A 17050-nucleotide genomic window follows, 5' to 3' on the forward strand; every position below is an offset into this window, starting at 1 on the left:
TCCCTTACGCTCAGCTGTTCTGCGCGCAGACACGTGCGCGCGTGGTTGGCGGGGGCGAGTCGCGACGCGTGTGCGTGCGTGCACCTACGTGGCCCGATTCGCATGCACACAACTCCCTCGATACGCTGTACGTGTGACGTCTCGACGCTCGGCGTCTGTGCAGCTCCGTCGCGCGTGTGCATGCGCGTGTGCGCCCCCACGACGTACGTGTGCATCCGCTCACACGCGTGGCCGCGTTGGTCGTCTGTGTGTGTGGAGACCCAAACGAAGGGAGGCAAGCCAGTAAGCTCAGGCGCGCCGCAGCGGCGAGAGCAGCCATTTTACTCGAATAACCCCGATTGGAGAAACGTTCGTTTCCTAGACAGCTCGGAGTGGAACGCTCGTGGATACCGTCGCCGTTTTCCGTTCGATATTTCCACGGGGGCCGACGCTTGCCGCGGATGTTTGGGACACGTCCCGAGTGCCACGAGTTCGCGACGACACGGCTCCGTCGCGGATCTACGCGCGCATCGTGAATTCTAGTGACGGGAGAACGTAGTTTCCGCTGCGTGCACGTGTGCCACGGGGAGACAAGTGAGAGAACGGGTGAGGAATCGTGAGAGGGAGCCAGAGAGCGGTCGCGCTCTCTTCGTCTTTGTCAGTGTCTCTATCTCTCACTCTCTCGCTTTCTGTGTATCGGTGTCGCTTTTACTCTCGCTCCCTCTCCTCTCTCTTTCTCTTGCTCACTTTTCCCTCCACCTTTCTCTCCTCGTCTCTCTTTTTCTTTGCTCGTTTCACTTGGTCGACGCGTGAATACCTGTGTGGGTGTTCGGAATCGCTTCCAGTGCCGTGGGTGCGGGCGAACACGCGCGAGGGTGAAAAAGAGAGAGAGGAAACGGGTGAGCGTAGCACGAGGTGAGGCCATTCGTTCTGCGCAGGACCGTTTAAATTCGCCGCCTGCTTTGCATACCGCGTTTTCGCCAGCCCTACTCCCGCCACTATCCTCCCCCAACCCCCCACCCCTAGCCCACTGCAACACACAACACCCCCTTTCGCTTCCGTACTTCCCGCCGATACCAATGCTTCTCGCGCGACCCGCCCTTCGCGATTTCCCGCGACAACCCCTTCGGTCCGTGCGAATTTCAGTGTTTCCCGACTTTCCCTCGACGGGATCGGTAGCTTTTCATCGTTTTCCACGGGACATGGGGTCCTCTCAACGCCAATCGGCGAGAGGAATGTCTTTGACTAGATAGATCGTTCGATCGACGATGGAATTCGCATAGATGCTTTTGTATGGATCGAGAGAACACGAGGCTTGTGAGAATATAAGAAAACTGATAAGTCGTTCGAATGTCGCTATTATTCGTCCAAGTTTCAACCCTTGGAACTTCTTACTAACTAAATGTGAGAATTTCACGAAAAAGAGTTCATATACAGAAATGTAAGAACAATGTAAATTTACATACTATAAAAGCGAAAGAAAATTCATCTCTCAGTTTACCGTTAAACAACTTTAAACTATATACCTGAGAGTATGTATTGCTCTTATATCGTAAAAGAAGAATTTCAAGAATTGCGTCATACAACACTTGTCTTCCGCAAAACAGACGTCTGCAACCTTAATAGAATAATTGTTAATAGAAAATGAAATTTCCCAAAACGGAAAACTTGCCCGTAACGCGATATTTCTGATTTAATGAGGCGACGCGCGTCGAAAGGGATCCGCGAGCGGTAAACTGTGCCTCGAGGGGAAACACGCGCAGCTAATTGCAGAAAATTTTGTACCTCGTCGCGAATTCACCGATTTACTGCGTGGATACGCTGACTATATATATTTTGACGCGACTACACGATGCTTAAAATCGCGCTGGTTGTATGGCAACGTTAATGCTGTCTCGCGTAATGAGCGACTTGGCTCCAACGGGTGCATATTTTCTTTTACGATGCCTAAATATAATCTTAACGATGTCCTTATGGCCTAGACCAGTCGCCGCTTCGAGAAATCTGGAATTCTGCGAGGCCTCGATTTGCATTCGTCTCTCCGATCAGATTCCGGTTGCGTTGCAACTAAAAATTCCTTGAATCGCCTCTCCTCTCCACTCCTCGACAGTCTCGTCTATGAATCTTATTGTACGTTTGCTTGATGGTGATTATTGTTACGTGTGCTCTGTTCGTTTCAAACAAGCAGATTTTCTCTTTACGATGCGTCGGTGTTAAATTCCTCGCGGCGTTGAAATTTACTATTTGGACAATTACGTAACGCGAAATTATCGATTTCAATTCATAATTGTCGCGGTGGCAGGCAGAGATAGGCAAAGTTCTCGTCCGGATAGCAAATTTCGAATGCAAATTAAACATAAAAGTTTGTTTCGGTAATCATTTACCTTTGTTGGTCGTCATTTACTATTTGACAAAATTCTGCCGATCTCTGACAGAAGGATAATCGCTTGTTTGATCTGGTTGTCCCGCGTTTGGCTGGTGCAAGAGTTTCTTAAAGTTTATATCCGTGTCAATCTGTCCGATTATACGCTGGAGTAGCTACTTGAAATTACACCGATTTTGGTTGTTGTAGCATTGTGTTTGCGAATAAATTTCTTCATATGGTTTTATTTGTACAGTGTCTTTTTCAGTTTATTTAACCTATCCGTACCTACCTCTGGGCGTATGCTTGTACGCTCGACACCATGAATTTTACCGTTCGAGATCGTTGCGCGTCCGGTAAGCGCTAGCGAGTGGAAGTTTTCAACGTGACGCACAATTATGTTCCATCTTGCGTCCGTGTTTGAATACTTGATGCGGCCACAATGAAGCAAATAACGATTACTATTCTCGTCGCGGTTACATGGAAATGTATCCTGAGCAAGAAACAGGATTCTGGATTAATAATCCGAGGTAAAATTAAGTTTACTTCCAGTTCTTCCACCGAACGTGAGGCCCCCTCCGAGAACCGCTTGCGTCCCCGCAGACGAATTATCGTTTTGTCCGCGTTTTCCCCGCTCGGTAAATATTTCCAGCCGTTCCTCTTTTTCCAACGTTCGTTCCGCGATCAACGATCGCGGTCACGTACAACCGAGCTGACTGCCGATCGTTCAACGATCGTCACGTGTCAGCCGATTTTCCCATAGAACCCGTAGAACGACTTTCGATCGATGCCAATCAGCGATTATTACCCGCGTGCCCGGCGATCTTCGTCGGCATCGAGCCTGGATCTCCGCGGGATCGCGCTAGATCGTGCTACCTCGCGAACCTGCGATTATCTCGAGCGGTTCCCGATCGCGCTATGAAAAACTCACGCTTTTGCGATCGAGCCGTCCTTTCCGCGATGTTTTCGTATCAGTTATCGACCACGATGCACCGAAATACTCTGGAAGTGAATTTCATTCTGTGTGGTTATATTGAAAAAGGGTTTTGGAATCTTTGTTTAGAATTTTTGTTGAGACCCTCTTGGGATAAATTAATGTTTGTTATCGATTCGTTCCTCGTCGAACATCGATTAGTCCACGATCGCGTTTCTTTACGCCCCCTCCCCTTGTTCTCTTACTCTATATCGTCGATCAATTATGGTTCTCCGAAGCATCGCAATTTCGCTGACGAAACAGTCCCGTCTACTGTTCCCTTTAATTGTCGTAGGAGCTCCACGAGGCGCTTTCTTCTTTTTTCTAGTGCCTCGCAGTGACATTTGCGTGTGGCCGAACGCGGGTACGTTCGGATCGACACGCTAGACGACAATTAACTCGACAAACCGTGCAACCGCCATCCTCTCGCTCCGCAGTCGCTCTATCGAGTCCCTTCTTTGCAGTCAAAGAGGGTGTAAACCCGTCATTATCCTGATTATTCTTCCATGCCGACTAATCACAACCTGTCACTCGCGTCGTTGTTTCACTATGGATCATTATTTTTATTCCATTTCCACCTCGCGCCCCCTCGATAGCATCCTTTTAAATCATCCCCCTCGATACACCGATCATTGATCGAAAGTCAATCATTACTCGAGCGAACAAGTCTGTCGGAAAGGGAATTAAAAACTTGGTTACGCCTGCACGTCACCTGCTGAACTCATTAACGACACGTGTCGGTTCTTAAGGGGGTGGACGTCGCCTTGACGATCTTTTAAAATTCATACAGAGTTCTCGAACTTTTCTTTAAATTTAATACTTTAACGATACTGTTTCGGAACACGAATCAGGATTCCGGTTATCTCAAGAACTCTGCATTTTGTTTTTAAATTTAATATTTTTGGGGAGATTTAACACTACACCTACCGACATTTCTTAAATGACCGGTCTTAAAGACACTTTTGTTTAATTTCATGAAATCGATAATACACGAAACAATTGTATACCATTTATATCAATATTATATATTAGAGCTATACACAAAAGTTGGAAAACGGTCATTTGACCGGTCGTGGTAGGTTTAGTGTGAAATCGGTTATGAAAACAAACACGAATCGAAGATATAACTCGTACTTCGATTCACCGTGATAGTCACTGATTCGGTGGGTGTCCCGAAATACGCGATCGATAATTTCCACGAAAGAATCGACGGTATCGGTTGTAACGACCAAATATGGTATTCCCATTTAATGGTTTGCACGGGTTTCGGTTGCAGTGTCTTCTGTAAGCTTGTAATGAGAGTGACTGCGCGTTTCGAAAGACTAGAAGGTATCGCTGGCTGGGAAGAGGGAAGGCGATAAAACGGCTGCCAGGATGAGCGACGAGTCGCGGCGCGAAACGAAGAAGAAAAAGGGTGGGAGCGAGAGGGAGGGAACAAATGCCCCGCGAGGGAAAGAGATGGCGAAATATAAAATAGCGGGCGACGTGTACCGGTTAGACTATATGCTCTAATTTTAGGCGATTGCCTCGCTCCCTCACCCGAGGATTATAATTAGATACAAAAATACCCGACTGCCACCCACCCACCCAACCGACAAGCAGGCATGTCGAGCGAAAGCGCGGGTGCGTTCACGAATCCCAGATCCGAAAGCTCTTGCGGAGCGCCATTCGCGTTGTCGTTGTCGTTGTCGTGGCAGCTCTCCGTTCTCTTCCCTTTGATCGTCGCCTTCGGCCAGCTCGTCTCGAGATACCTCCGAGAAAACGGGGTGTCGTCCCGTTTCATCTTGTCTGGTTAATTATTCATGCTGGAACATTCCCTGACTAATTGTTAATTTTACATAATTGACGAGAATAATTCACCTCTTTGATTTCCGTGCCTGATCTGGACGTATCGACGGTGACAGTGGCCACTGAAAATATCAAGCTTTATGAATATACACTTCGTTAATTGGGTCGGATGATAAGTTGATTATATTTAATTTGATTTCATTTTGTATGGAATTTGATTTCATTTTATATGGAATCGTCTTCTAAATAAACTTCGATATCAAGCTTGATATTTAATCGCTCGTTTTATACGGACAGTATATTCCATGAACCGAGTTGAATAATAAATTAAATATATTCAATTGTATTTGGTTCTATTCACGATCGTCAGATTATTTTAACAATAACTAATAAATTATATACAATGCCAGTAATAGCATGATTCGCGCAGAAGTTTCTTGGAAATCATGAATTGTTTTGTAGAACTGCCTCACAGTTTTTTTTTAAATAATTAATTAACATGACTCGAAAGGGTTCAAAGAATGTAGCAGCTGTTGTCGGGAAACGCCACGTCTACCCACCCCTCGTACAGTCTAGTCTAATATAAGACAGTCAGGCTCGTTTAGGAAAGAGAGGGTAACCATCCCTAATGCAGGGGAGATAATTATTATACGAACCAATCGATACTTCGATGAACGACTCGGTTCCTCGCCGGAGGGAAGGAATACGTTGAAATTCTTTCATCGAACCGAATGCATTCTCCGGTGGAAACTTTATTTCCTTACTTTCGGAAATAAAAGGTTTTTTCTCGCCAGCGTAAAATTACAACGATAAATGATGAGAATTCTATAGAAAATAAAATTTTATTCTTTTCGTATTGCTTCCATTAGATAACAAGGGAACAATTTAATTCTATAGAATGCATCCTAGCCCATACAGGTCAGAAAATGATGATAAATTAATACGCATTTTAATTAGATTCAACGAATAAAGAATGAACAGCTGTTTATATTTTATTCGTAATTCGTATTTAGAGCGAATTGCACCCATCCGTGGTATCGATGAAAATTTGTTCTATTTGCATAATAGCGTAGCGAAAAGTGAAAATGAAATTAAAGCGATTAGAAGAATACTTGACACGACAATGGAGTGTAGTAGCAGTTCAATCAATACGAAAGCAAGGTCGATGGAAAAGCACCGCACGTTAGAACGTTTCTTAGCGAAACCTGCAAATTCATAAATACGCATTAACGAACTTCTACTCGGCGTCGACGGCAGCCCGGCGAAACTATTAATAATGTCGATAATTATCAATTATTTTTAAATGCCAAGAGAGCAGAGTTAATTTTGGTACCGTGAGCTCATGCCCTCCCACGCTGGCGTCCTGTGTGCATGCACAATGCTTAAATATGCGCTGGTAGGTTGATGTCGGAGATATCATTCAAATATTGCTTTAGATATAATTTATCATACGCGCATAGTGCACCATATTTTGATCACGAGCCAAGTATTCCGTTGCAATTTATTTACGCCTCGTGTATTCGTAATGCCGCCATCTTTTGTTTCTGGATGTGTGTGGTGTAATAGTGTGCCGCACTCATGTCAGAGTAGATCATCACTGGATTTTGCATTGTTATTCGTTTGGAGAACTATTTCGATAATATAGAATACGATAAAATAACGACAGTTTCTCGAATACACATAAGAAGAATAAAAGTTGCGTATATGTAATTGCATCGATTGCATTAATTAATCTAAACACAGTGTTTCTTATATTATTGGAATATCCAAATTATTTATTGCAACTATTCACGAACTTTCTATTCTGTTTACACCCCTATTTATCATAAATATGAACATACCATGCGACTAATACATTAATGAGTTCAAAAATGTAACTCTACATAATTTATCGTAGCGTTCGCCCGTTTTCCATTGTTTTTTAAAGCAATCGTCAGTGTTCAGTCGCGAAGGATTTCCAGCACGCGAGCACCCTCGATCACCGAACAATTTCAACCGCGTCCCCGCTTTCATGTTTAATCAAATTCGAATCAAAAAGCACCCTGTCATATTCTCAAGAATACGTCGCGAGCTCGTTGAATATTCCTCAAAGGCAAGCGGGATACTCGATGCGACGTGTGTAACGTCTCTCCGCATCGAACGACCGTGGAAAGTAACTCTGTTCGGGAATAAGCGTCTACGCGAGGTTAGGTTCGTTACAATACCGAGCTGGCTGGTCCCACAGCCCTGGTTGATTGCTGGTTAAAAGATCACCGGAGTGTGACAGGGCCGTTTCTCTCTGGCCGGCGCACACGCGCACCGGTGACACACGAGGACGAAGAAGCAGAAGTAGGTGCAAGGGGAGGAGGTCGGAGGAGTAGGAGGAGTACACTGAGGAATCATGGTCTCTAATTTTTACGGTGTACCCACATGCGCGTCCCGTGTCCCTATATTTACAAGTACAAGTAGCCGGTCATTAAATCCGATAATTAATCACAATCGTCTCTATTAACGGGGAAGGCTTAATTGCTGTTATCCACGCCGGCGCTCGTCTGCGAAAGGGGTGCCAGAGGAGCAGGGGGAGGCGGAGGTGGGACCAGCCCAGGATGTAACCGAAGAATGGGCCCGTCGATCGTCCATCCGTCTTTCCGTTTCTTCGCGAACACGATGTCTGTCTTCTCTTGCTCCCTTCGCATCGTTTCCGTGGTTCTCTGCGAAATCGAGCCTTCCGTGGTCGATATAGCTCGTTGAAGAGCACGCATCGTCAACTCCTGAGCAATATACAATACGCCCAGAAATGCGCAAAATCTAATAACAAGTAGAGGGGTGCAAAAGCTATTGCGATACACTTTAACGCACGGAAGATACGCTACTTGTTTACGTCCATCTAAGTCTCGCGAGGTAACGTCGAAGTTCCACGATGCCAAAAGAATATGGCTACACCGGTCAATGCATACAGGGTGAGTTGGAAACCACTGTGCCAACTTCTCATCCGAGAGAACTCGTTGGTTATCGATTTTAGACAAAACTGTTTATTTAAGAAGAGAAATTCAATGGCGATATAACGATCCTCGACTGGCCTTCATCAAAAGTACAACGAGATTCAAGCTCGCTCTGTTACATCGTAGTATTTTCTCGTTCCCATTTAAACAATTCGAGTTCTCCCTGATGTATCAACATGTAACAACATATGAGAGGGCTGCGATGTAAAGAAACTTGCTCCTAAACTTAACCAGCAAACTAGTCACCCCAGATGCCAATGGTTATCGACTCACCCTGTATATCCGCGCGCGGGTACGTGTTTGAAGACTTTGGTAGGACTGGCACAAACACACGGGCAACCCAGGCACACCGACGACAATGCCTCGTGCACGACCATCTACTTACTTTAGTGGTCAGCGCGGAAGAAAAGAATTAGCTAGACGGGGGCGCGTCTCATCTAGGTCACCCACACAAACTCCTCGGACCAACCGACACTTACGTATCACACACACGCGGTACACATACTCGAGGAGCCTCATTACGGTGCCACGGTGGCGAGGGGTTGTGCAGCAAAAGAGGCGAGCGTTAATTAAGAACAGACTCGCCACCCTCTAAGTAAGGAGCACTGACCAACCCTCCCCCTTCTTCCTCCCGCACGACCAAGCTTACTTCCTTTCTTCGACTCCGTGCACCTCTCCGCTCCTTCACGGTCGCTACCACCGTGGCCTCGCATCCTTTCCAGCTTCGTTCCCAAAGAGGAAAATGCGAAGACTGTATAAGAGCACGGAAAATGAAGGAAACGCGCGAGGAACGAATCGAAGGTGTACCGGTCGACGGGATAAAAAATGGTTAAATAGACCGTGTAAAAACCTGGCTAAGATTTTGCGATACGATATAACAGTCCCTGCTTGAGCGATTTTGGCGTAAAGGGAGGTTCTCTGGTATTATTGTATTCCTCGGTTCATAAAAAACTTTGTTCGCTGATTAATTAATAACAAGCCATATCGTAATTAATGGAAGAATTACTTGATATATGATACATTTATCAACGTTTCAGCCACGTGGTGGACCTCTTCAGAAAATTAACGTCCGAAATAACATAAATATATAACATAAATATGAAATACAAAAATAAATTTGTTAACTAAATGTACCTACGTCGTATTATGATATTTGATTCGCCCTGTGCGCGTTGGATTGGAGTGTTGTATTTTCGTAAGCCTTGAAATCACTGTGAAATATAGTGGGACGATGATCAGCCGATCTCATCGGGACGACACGAGAGCACACATGTTGCGAGTGTCGCACAATAGCAGTTCCTCTTAGCCGAAAAAAAAGTCACCCAACTGTTCATCCCCTTCCGAGCGTTATAAGCTGCCCCGACCAGGGGTGAACCGTGCCCGATTGTTTCCAACAGGTTTGCCAGCTTTTGTTTCAGTCCGTTCTCATGCGCGCCGGAACTGGTCATTGCTGGAACCCTAAAAACGGTTGAACAATGACCTTCATGGCCGTTACATTGCATCGCAATAAAGACCCCTATTTCCCAGAGTGCTCAGAGAGTAATCTCGATAGGATGGGAATTCATTCCACGGCTTTAAACGCTATAAACTGCCGCTGGTGTTTAATCGTCGACTTCGCACATTTCACGCGCTCCTCCGTCGCTGGTGAAATTTAAATAAGAAATAGATAAATCAGTACTTTGCGAATGCGATTAAAATTCCAATCGACCGCTGGTCTCGTTTATTTTCATTACAGTTTGCCACGAACCGTCTTGTTATACAAATTAATTTCCTCGCGACAAATTAAAATCAACGATCACGTTATGAGATTCGAGATAATCTATATGAAACTAAAGCTGACATTTCATTGCATCGTTCAAGCACAAATCTGTTAAGAGTGTTTGAGTTGTATACATATATGTATCGTATTTTCATCCGTAAAAGGAAAGGTTACGAAGTGGCGAGGTTAATCATTGTTATATTACGTAGGTATAAAATAAGCTATGTTAACGAATTTATATCTAAATGTCGCGACGAAATGACAGCTTAAAATTCTTTTAGATCGCATAAAATAAACGTAGCGGTTGCCTCGCGGGAAATAGTAATTAGCCGAAGCCATTCCGAGCGTCTTGTTAGAGACATTTCAACTATTTATTTATGATTTTGTTAGTATTCCAGACCGTTCAACTACGATACAGCAATGCAATTATATGGACACGTTATCTTATCGATAAAAACGGAAAGCAGAGATTCAAGAACAGAGCAGAATATTTTACGAATTCATTCAGATTAAATTCAGAATGAAAAAAGGCGACTATAAAAGAGACGAACGAATCGTTTAATCGACCCAATGGTTGCCCTTTAAGTCGATGCTCTGATATTCTGCCCAGTTCCCGCATTTATTTACCCGAAAGAAGAACTTAATGAGGCGGAAGGCTCTCTGTCGACAAAATGGAAAGCCGAATGGTGGAAGTATTTATGTGCATGGAAATGGACTGAAATGACGTTAACTGCTTCCTCGTAATCGTGTGGACTTACGCGATGGGCACACGTCGTGCCCGTTACGACAAAACGGTCGTTCATATGAATTGTTTCGGCGTTATGCATAGCAAGGAATAACTGATTTCCTCATTTTTGTTTACCGAATGAAACGTATTATTCGCGAATACAAGTCTCTTAGCATTATCTGTTTGTAAGCATGGCTCCGTTAAATTTATGGCGGAAGTATCTGAAATATCAACGAGAGATTATTACATCGTTGAATTCATATTTACAGTGAGTGACACAAGTAAACCAAAATCTTCTACATGTACTCGTTTTATGGTGTCGAAATATTTCGATGATCTCTCGTTTCTGATTTTTTCTTATGTTGCATGCAGAGTTTCAGAAAAATCGACAACGTTCCCCACCATCGAGCGTCGACGAAGCTCGCACGATAAAGCTACCCCGTGGCACGTCGAAAGGCACTGAACGTTCAAGACGCGCATCAGATGAATCCGCAAATTAAACAAACACCATATATCGACACGCTGATCCTTCGCCATAGATGCATCTTTGGCCAAAGCCTGTCGCGAGGGTGAGAAAGATAGAACAGAGAAACGATCGCCATCCCTTCCACGGTTGGATCCCTCGTTCGGTAGGATAAGAAAGGCGATGGGGAGAGGGAGAGGGAAATCAAAGAGTAAAAGGGATAGAACGAGACTTGGCAATCCGAATGAACGAACTACACCGCATACAGGGTCTTAGCAGGACTTAACGAATATTGCCGTCGATATCCAGAAGCCCCTTGTACGACGCTTCTTCTCATCCTGCCATCGAACTTTCTTTTGTCCCTTCAGCGAGACGCGTTACCGAGCTTCGTTGGTTGATTCGACGACTGACCAAGTTAATTTAACGTGCACGTTAATTTGCTCCCTGGGATTCGCTGGGCAATTCAATATCCTCTCCCTGAATCCTTTTGCACCTTCCTAATCTTATATTCTTTGCCCTGGATATCTTCCGAAGCAGTATACTATTTGGTATACTCATAACTTTTTATATTTATAATACCTTTCCCGAATAATGAAGATTAAAAAATTGTTATTATCGAAGTAACAAATTGTTGAAATTGTATGACGGTAAAAGGAATCGTTGGAAAACAACAAACGCGGTCTCGAGGAGGATTACGTCGAATTACAGGGAACGGGAGCAATGAAACATCTCGGTTTCGTGTTGAACAGAAACGAAGACTTCCAGTTATTTCGTTAGGCCACTGTTTTCTCCTACACGCCGCAGACGCAGACGCAGACGCGGACAGCTCGAAGGAGCGGGTCGGAGGACAAGGCAGATAAATTAGTGCTGGTAATGAAGACTGAGTCCGGCGTCTGATTAAACAAACACAGGGAAACACAAATAAGTGTGAGAAGTGAGAACGGGGAAAAAGGTGAGCGCCAAAGGGTGAACGGAGAAACGAGAATTGAAGAAAGAGGGAAACGAGCCTTGGGGGAGAAAAAATCTGCGAATCTTACTCTACCTTCAGTCTTATTTCTTTCCTAATTAACTAAAGTAGCGTGGTTACGCGGTGCGTTCTAACCCCGTTCTTTTTTCGTTTATCTCTCGCGAACTGTAGTATATTGAATTAATTTTGCGTTGCACCAAGAATTTTTTTAGAATTTAGAGCGAGAAGTATCCGCAGCCTTTAGTTTAAAAGATTCGTTCAAAAGTGTTTAATAATTCTTTCTTTGGTACGACTCTGAAGTTTAATGATCTGAAAACAATTAAAACTGTATTCCGTTTTTTAGCCTGAGAGAAAAAGATTCGCGAGTCTTGCACTCCGTCTTACTTCGGCCGTAATTAACTAAAGTAGCGTAGCAACGCAGTGTGTTCGAAGGCACTCCTTAACCATCCTCCTTTTTCGTCCATCTCTCGCACCTTTACTCGTCTATCTTCTTTTTTTCTTCGACTCTTCTCGTATCCACGTACCACGGCTTCCTTCCCGAAGACGAGCCCATCGCGGGCTTCGTAGAACGCCCGTTGTTGTTTCATTTTCGACGCACGTCCTCAAAATGAAAATGTATGAGCGCGTGTAATACATAGAGAATAGTTTCGACCGGGCCCGGTTAGCGGAGCATGAATCTCATCGGGCCACTCAAGGCTGAAGCTCTCGAAATTACGCGGAATGAATTAAAAATAGCGGTCGCCAAATTGTGAAAACAAAATCTCCACGGATTTATGGCCGATTCTTGAATTTCCGATCACGAATTATTAGTGGTCGTTTGCTGAAACGCCAGAAATAATCGTCGAATCGTCTAACGTTCAGCTGGACTACCGGTGTATTTTCTCTGGGAATTTTAAGAGGAAGCGTGCTAGGATAATTAAATGGCTAAGAGTGGGAGATGGGAGACGAAGGAACATTTATAGTTTTGTGTAATTGGGGTTGCGAGAAGAATGAGCGAAGGATATAAAAATCTGTAAATTCATGTTTTATTATACTTACGAACAATGCGACCCCAACCAAGAATCCTCAGCGTTCGCTGGGAGGGAGGTCGCTGTGAATCAGTATCTATCAATATCATTGGGTTGATGCAAAAATAACGAAAAATTCTTCGGTAACGGACGCAACGTATAGGTCGTCTGCAACATTCGGGTGTAAAATTATCGCAGTGGTAAAAATTCCTTCGTCTTAATGCAGTGGAGCGTTTCGAAAAGAAGAAGCACAGGACGAAAATAAATGCGTAATGTGAGGTCGAACATGTTCGAAATAGAGTTGCACGTCGAAAGCTACAAAGTCATCTCGGGGTGCACGTCGAAATCGATTAGACACCGGTTAGCGTCACGCTGTGTATTTCAATAAATGGGTCAGACTAACAAATTTCTACTCATGTGCCGCCTTGTAGTTCTAAAATAAAGGGAAACGCTGTACTTTACATAATAAATCCTGGCCGATCGGTTCGGATGAAAGTGATTAATGCGGCAATTTTTAGATTCGTGTCGAAAGAAGCGTTATTCGATATTTTACATCGGGGTAACCTTGTTTTCGTTTCGTGATTAGTTCTCTCACCTACGCTCCCCGCAGCAGTCGATCCTCGAGCTCGCGAATGAATCGCCGATTGTAACGATCGACCGCTATTTCCGATTCGTCGGAGCAGAGGAAAGTTAAGAAAAGAAAAGAAGGCGCCAGGTGGTCATTCCACGCTGTTCGACGACGTCGGACGGAGGTATCGCGGTGGCAGCAGCCACCGAGTCAATTTATTTATAATCTTTGTTTTTCTAACTGCTCCTCGGCGAAGAATTAGCGTACCGCGCGAATACTGCGCAGCGGCGCCGATTCGGGACGGCAAAGACGGCGTTAGGTGAAAAAATAAGCCCGACGGTAATAATTATTATCGAACCAGATCGCAGCCACTCTCTGGCAACCAAGAAGGGGCGGGAGGAGATACGAATCCACGACGATGGGTTAGCCGGCAAGGACGTTCAAGTTTAAACGAAAATAAAAATTTCCTCGCCGATACTAATTATAGAATACGTTCATCGAGCATCCGCTGCTTGAATTACCGATACGTGTATACCGAGGGAAATTATATCGGGTGGTCTGGAGAAACTTCTGACTACCTCGCGTTATGAGAAAGCTCGCGTTCGGGGTTCGACGAACGTGGACCTCGGTTGCTGGACGGAACACCCGGTAGACGATACGCTTCTCGCTCAATACACCGAGGAAAGTTAATATTGTTTTTATCGACAGACGCGAGGATAATTAGATACCTGAGTATGCCTCCCGTGATCGAGGATCAGACGATCGACGTGTCACGTGTCCGTTTGTCAAAGTCACGCCTGGTTCGAAACTTTAAGTGGCATTAGATCGTATTAGGTGAAGTTATCGGCATTTGTTTGGGGTTGAAGATCGACCGCGATTAACAGAGTGGAGGGAAAGAAATTTAGGAAAGAAACTGAAAATTATCGAAGAATTTTACTTATCGAGGAGAAAGTATTCGTATCTTAATTTATTCTCCAAGACTCTTAAAATTATCTACCCGATCCAATCTGGGGCTGTAAATATACATTATAACGAGGTGTACCGATTTTTTCTGTTCCAGGTCCGCACCAAGAATGTGACATCAGCAGAAACGCGAAGGACGAAGGCAGCACACGCTGGTCCCAGAACGGTGAGTCAGTGATTAATCAACATCAACCATTCTCCGTCGCGGCGGTAATTATTTGACCTGACAATCGAAGTAATTACCGATCGTAGCGACACACCTATCCGTATACACGCCGACTTATCTTTCACCGTGGATCGGCGTAGGCCTGGTTGTGCTATTAAATCGTTCGCGTACGTATCACTTGGCAATCAATGCGATTCCATATCGTATAACAATGTTGCATGCCTGTTCGTCGTGCAGGAAGATCAATCCCGGCATATAAATGATTACGTTAATAACGTCGGGATAAAGCATTCCATGAATATAAATACGCTGCTCTCTATTCCGGGGATCGTTTCAGATTTCAGCGAAGTGGCGTTATTAGGGAATTCAGAATGACCTCGATAACGTTCCGACCGGGCGGTAACTATTTGTCGACGGAGTTTAACGTGGAAGGCGTTTACGTAATTGGGTTGGTTATCCCCGGAAAATCGGCGAATACCTGCAATTTTCGATTGCTTCGATATCGTCATGCATATTATTTGTTCTTAACCATGCGGATATATTCAGACCTGTACCACGTACCAAAAGTCAACATGGACTTTCCAGTTATAAATTGCGCTTAATTGTCCACTCCATTGAAATACGAGTTATCAAACAATTCATTCTTTGTACTCGGAACAGTGTCGGTTCTCATAGTACAGCTACTTTCGAGTACCAACCCATTTAACTCGAACCATCAGCAAACGCGCGAACCTAGTATTTAAATTGAAACATTTGCGCCATTCAAATACGCGGTTACGGTTCGAATCGCGCCCAAAGGGCAACGAACGAGGCAGAACGATCTTCCTTGGAATGATCGATACCAAATCGTAGTACCGATCAAACGAGGTCCTGGCGAGAAAAGAAAAGGAGCCCGCGGTCCTCGAGAGAGAACCACGCTCGGCGTAGGAGACCCCTTCCGCGCGTTATAGCCCGGAGCGACGCGGAATCACTCAGAGCAGCGCCGGCCGTTACTTCATTTTTGCGGAGCGTTTACAACGTCCTGTCCACTCGCGTGGCATCGTTCCTGGCATTTCGATGCATAATAAACGAGCGGTTAGCCCTGCGCCGTGGCTCACACCTCTTGGCCCCTTCTTTTCTACGAGTAAAAGGGAGACGTGGTTCCCTCCACCCTCTTTTCCTCACGGCCAGCCAGCGTTCCGTTTCCTCTTTCCGTCTTAACGCGCGGCCCGTAAGCAGGCTTCGGTCTCTCTCTTTTGTAAACTTTCTTGTACGAGAGCCGCGTATAACGAGATACGAGACAGAGACGGGACGATCCTCTCACGAGCCAGCGAGAGCGAGCGACTCTAACGAAAGGAAATCCGATTTGCACGCCGCGCCGATCCTCTCCCGCTCTTTTTCAAACGCACGTCCGATCGCTGGTCTATATAGGTGGCTCGGATGATACGGAGGAGACGCGGTAGTTTTGATGGAAATTCGTTTGCCGCTTGTTACGTGACGTTGCCGTTTCCTTTGCCGGGAGTTCCGGTTAACCCTTGGAGGACCACGCGACTTTATTATACGCGAGCTGGAGTCTATAATCGAGTTCGAGGGAAAAAGGGAAGAGGACCATGCGCTGAGAGTCTTCTGGTAGATGTCGATGGGAGTGTGTTTATCAATCTCTTTTTAGAAGAATTGTCCTTACAAAGCTGAGCTCGAAAATATTTGCGAAAGCAATGGCAGTCGCGAATGCAATCGTTGATCGATCGTTAGCGCCGAGGAAATGGGATTTGGTGACGAATCGAGACGTTATTCGTTATGTAAGCGATGTATGAAGCAATTTGGATGTGTGCTTGTCTCTTTATGTGGACAAAAGTCAGTATAAGTGATTGGTGTCCACGGTTAAATTCGAAACATTGACTGAAATGAGGCACGATTCGAGTTGAATTTTTGCATATTTTCATCAGCGTTTGCGAAACGCGACGTCCGCGAACTATCGATCGATAATCGATGCCACCTGCGGGACGCGCGTGAAAAAAGTGGGACTGACGCGTATCGGAACGATTATTTGCGCCGCGCGACGATAATGGATACGGAAAGGCGGTTTGAATCCGGCTGAATGGGCGTATGAATGGTCACCGTTTAGCGTAATTATTGGTGTATTGTCTACGGCACAATGCCGGGCGCGAAATTGGCATGCAAAAATCGGATGCGATCCTATTGTCCGATCCATGGCTACACTGGCAGCCACCCCGAGCTCTCCAGTTTTCGAATATTTCGCCCTGTCAATGCTGCCGATTCGTTCGCCAATCGAATTTGGCTCGAACGGCTTGGAAAGGCATATTCGTGTTTCGCGAATTACGTGATTTTCGAAATTTCTTTCTCGCGA

The 17050-nt window shown here is 45.1% G+C and overlaps 1 protein-coding gene across 2 annotated transcripts in view; it reads left to right on the forward strand.

The window, feature by feature from the left end:
- Window positions 1–320: 320 nt before the first annotated feature.
- Window positions 321–17050, forward strand: part of LOC128878993 (zinc finger homeobox protein 4) — a 303112-nt gene continuing 286382 nt past the window's right edge. Inside the window, exons 1-2 of one of the 2 annotated variants that reach the window (XM_054127744.1) lie at window positions 321–894; window positions 14635–14703. The gene's annotated coding sequence lies outside the window, so the exon portion shown is untranslated. The remainder of the gene's footprint in view (window positions 895–14634; window positions 14704–17050) is intronic. The other variant, XM_054127745.1, reaches the window with a different exon arrangement.

Source organism: Hylaeus volcanicus, chromosome 6 (assembly GCF_026283585.1).
Source record: "Hylaeus volcanicus isolate JK05 chromosome 6, UHH_iyHylVolc1.0_haploid, whole genome shotgun sequence".
NCBI lineage: Eukaryota > Metazoa > Arthropoda > Insecta > Hymenoptera > Colletidae > Hylaeus > Hylaeus volcanicus.